At 32.7% G+C, this 4186-nt stretch overlaps 1 pseudogene; it reads left to right on the forward strand.

Moving 5' to 3' along the window:
- The first annotated feature begins 3019 nt into the window (after window positions 1-3019).
- Window positions 3020-3614, forward strand: LOC110295919 (HCLS1-associated protein X-1 pseudogene; annotated as a pseudogene).
- The last annotated feature ends 572 nt before the right edge of the window (window positions 3615-4186 follow it).

Consider the following 4186-nt stretch of genomic DNA (forward strand, 5'->3'; position numbering starts at 1 on the left):
TTCTTAGGAATAAAATATAGCTGACCTTCAGGGGAAGTTTGTGTTAAATTACTGTCTAACATTGATAAAATTGTATGCCAGTTTCAGAACATAACTTCTTAGATTATTTAAATGAAAAGCATTTGTGCAGCCTACTTTATGAGAACTATATATCTTTAGACTTTTTCCTTTATAGATTTAAATATTCAATTTGAGCCAAGCAGCGGTGGCACATGCCTTTAATCACAGCACTTGGGAGGCAGAGGCAGGCAGATTTCTGAGTTTGAGGACAGTCTGGTCTACAGAGTGAATTCCAGGATAGCCAGGCTTCACAGAGAAGCCCTGTCTCAAAAGAAAACAATATATATATATATATATATATATATATATATATATATATATATATTGTTTTCTTATATATATATATATATACAATTTGTTTTAAGTTAAAGAATTATTATAGTAAATTATATATAGTAAGAAGGTCAATCTACTGACAATAAAAAATTTTAAATTACATATGAGAGAATGTATTTTTTTCCGTTTGTGGCTTTTTGTAAAAGACACAGCTGAACCACAGATATTGAGATGTATTATATCCCCTAAAATGTATGCTTCCCATAGCATCTATAGGTGGCAAAATGGGCAAAATAGAAAGAAAAGAAAGTCCATTAAAGTGTATTTCTAGCCCTGTTTTGAATAAAAAGTGTTCTGTAAGAACTATTTTTATTATTGACCTTAATAAAAAATTATATTTGAAATATAAACTAGAAATAAATGTAAGCTAGACAAAAATTGTTGATATGAAATTAGATATTATAGTCTTTAAAGCTTCTACCTAAAAATAAAATATGATTTTTTTTTATTTTTTTATGAACCACTTTATTGTAGACACTTACAGTACATTTTAAAAAATCATTATAGAGGCCAAAGCACAGAATGTGTCATTAAAACTTTGGTACTTCTCCAAAGTCTGTAAGTGAGAATACTCACATCTGATACTTATTGTAATGACCCAAATGAATGGCTAAGAATAAAACTCTAGCAACTCAGGTTGAAGTTCAGGATGAAGCTATACTGTTTTGCAGACTTTCAGGAACTCAGGATTAGAAAAGTGATGCTCAGTTTCCAAAAAGGTTTGCTGATCTTCAGTGGCACTGGCGATCGAACCCAGGGCCTAAAGCATAGGCAACATTCTGCCACCAATTTTTTTCCCTGCCCTAGATCAGCTTTTTTTTTGCCATGTTAATCAATCAGCATACTAACCAATCAATTTTTTTCTATTTTCTATTTTCCTACTCATGTTTTGACAAGGGCTGTGACTAGATATTCTTTTGAGTTTTTCTAGATTTTTGTTTGTTTCATCTTTATGACTGACCTCCTCTTCTTGATTCAGTGTAGTTCTCACTCTACACTAATAAAATAAAGTTTCCCCTCATTCTATAATACAAAATAAAATCAAGTAATATATCCAAATGGCTGTGATTTTTTAAAACATATTTCTTTGTCTTTAACAACTTACGTCAAGTGTCCTACCTCTCCCTTGAATCTTCCATTGAATTTCATCCCTGTGTCTCCTTAGCTTCAAATCTCCCACTCTCTTTCTCATGCAATTCATTATAAAATTGGAATTTCTGGAATTAATGTTGTAGTGGGTACTGTGGTTTTTCATAGGTTTAGCAACACATTTTCCATTTTTGGAGAAATGCTAAAAATGGGAATTTAAAATGTTTTCTCCCATTTTAGCTCAGTATGGATATTGATCACTCTGGCAAATTGAACTCACCTTTTCTATATTCTCTAGTATAGAAACCACTGGCTTAAACAGCCACTGGTGTGTACTTTCTTCTATGTGCACAAATGCATTAATTCTTTCAGAAATGTTTATATTTGCAGATTACCTACTTGATTTTAGAAGGAAACACTGTAAGCCATTGTTTTCTACAGACATATATACTTTTATCCTAATTATTCTGAAAGCAACAGCAAAGACATATGTATGATACAGTTATAGATATCTATGTTTTTGTCTACTTATAAGTCATATAACTAACATATGTTGTTTATATGTAAAATGAACCATTTTTAGAGGTGAGTTAATGTTGAAAAATGATGGGAAAAATAAAGGAAAGAAACAAAGAAAGACATGAGGAAATAAGGAGGAAGGGAGAGTGGGAGACAGTGAAAAGTAAAGGAGTCACACTCTCACCTTTAAAGATAGCTGCCTATAAGGATTTAGAGTTTCATCTCAATGTCAAGGAAGATAATGTCTCATTTCACATTCATCAGGGATATTTTCTATCATTTTATGAAATAAAGTATGTCAATATATAATAGTAAAATATGAATTTTATCAACATCAAACACATATTGTCAATAACAACTTTGTGCCCTTCTTCATTTTTAAGTCTTTCAGGAATAGAGTTATAGAAAAGTTTTTAAAATTTATTTATCATTAAGATATTACTGGTTCACTACTTATGAGTTTCTTAGAAGATCTAGTTTTATTTTCAAAAGTGTGGAAATTTTTCTTTCTGTACATAAAATGTTTTACTGCCAAAATGTTAAATCTGCATAAGCAAAAATGCTTTTAAAGCTAGTAATATACTTTAACAATTGACAAATGTTAATAGTATAATTCCTTCGAATGATTTTGGTTTTTAAAATAGAGAAGACCTTATTTAGGCTTCATTGAGGTGGGACAAATTAACATGACAATAGTATTAGCATGCTGATTGATCATATTTTCATATTTTCCTATAGGAAGCAGAAACTGCTTCAAGTGTTTTATACTTATTTACAAATTATTTTATCACTAGTATTATTACTGTTTTTACAAAAAAGTGCCCATTTTATTTACTCAGAAAAATATTAACCAGCTATTGAAACAGACTGCAAAGTATTCTAAATTCTAGAGCTTGTATTATATATTCAGTAATCTATCCTACTTCTAATAAATTGGCTGTCAAGTAATAAATGCTGGTGGTCTCATGTTGCTCATGGGCTGCAGAGGTTCAAAGTTTCTAGTGTCCCTAAGGGAATGAGTGTCTTTGATCTTTTCCAAGGCTTTATCAGCTTTCCTGGACCTCAGAGCCACAGAGATCCTTTCTTTTGGAGGGATGACTCAAGATTGATGAAGAAGATAATTATGATATTGGCGAAGAGGAAGAAAACAGAGGCATGTGGGGTTGAGAGAGCTATGCTATGCGTTTGATGGTTCTCAGCCTCCAGAGTAATTTGGATTTAGCTTCAACCCCAGAGGAGGGATGCGATTCCATGGCAACTTTGGCTTTGATGATCTAGAATGAGATTTTAATAGCATCTTCACTGAGATGGAGGCCTGGACCTTGTCTTACCACTTTCCTGAACTTCCAGGTCTTGAGTCACAAACACCTGGTGAGAGACTGCAGGAGGGGCAGACACTACGAGACTCAATGCTTAAGTACCCAGAGAGTCACCAACCCAGAATCTTTGAGAGGGTCTTAGAGAGTCATGCAAAACCTGAATCCCCCAAACCAGCTCCAGATTGGGAGGTCCATCATCCTAGCAAATTGAGAATTATCCAGAATACATCTCTATTTTTTGAACTAGAAGGGCTTTTGAGAGGTGTTCATTGTCCACTATGCTTTCAATAATTCAGAAAATATAAAAGGTAAAAACAATTAAAAGCTAAGACTAATAATTCAATATAATCATAACTATATTTCACAATTCTAATATCTGCAAGCATTGTGTTGACATTGTGATAGAAGTTAATTTACAAACACTGAGTCATACAAAGACTTGGGCTTGCAAAAACTGGACCTTCATCATTCTTCTTCAGTTCTTGACTTTGCGTGAGGTGTCTAGCTAAGGGAGATATAATGTCACACAAGAAATGAAAGAACAATGTGATGCTACTCTGGAAAGAACAATTGCAATTTCCCGTTTGAAAAACAAAATCAAAATCATAAAATGAATTAAAATTTTTCTGGAAAACTAAAAAAAGATGGGGGAGAAAATGAATTTAGATAGTTCTTTATAAACAAGGACCAAAACATATTTCACAGATAAAACGAGAGAGTTTCAGCATGGCCGGTTCTGCAAACTGTGTTACTTAACTGACAATCATTTTCCCCAGATATCAATTAGAGTAAGCTACATAAGAAATACACACCTGAGTCCCCTGGAAAACTCCATGTGGAAGTATTTTCAGTGAAATGGAGAG

The sequence above is a fragment of the Mus caroli genome, unplaced genomic scaffold, assembly GCF_978045245.1.
Source record: "Mus caroli unplaced genomic scaffold, Mus_caroli_1 scaffold_1, whole genome shotgun sequence".
Taxonomy (NCBI): Eukaryota; Metazoa; Chordata; class Mammalia; order Rodentia; family Muridae; genus Mus; species Mus caroli.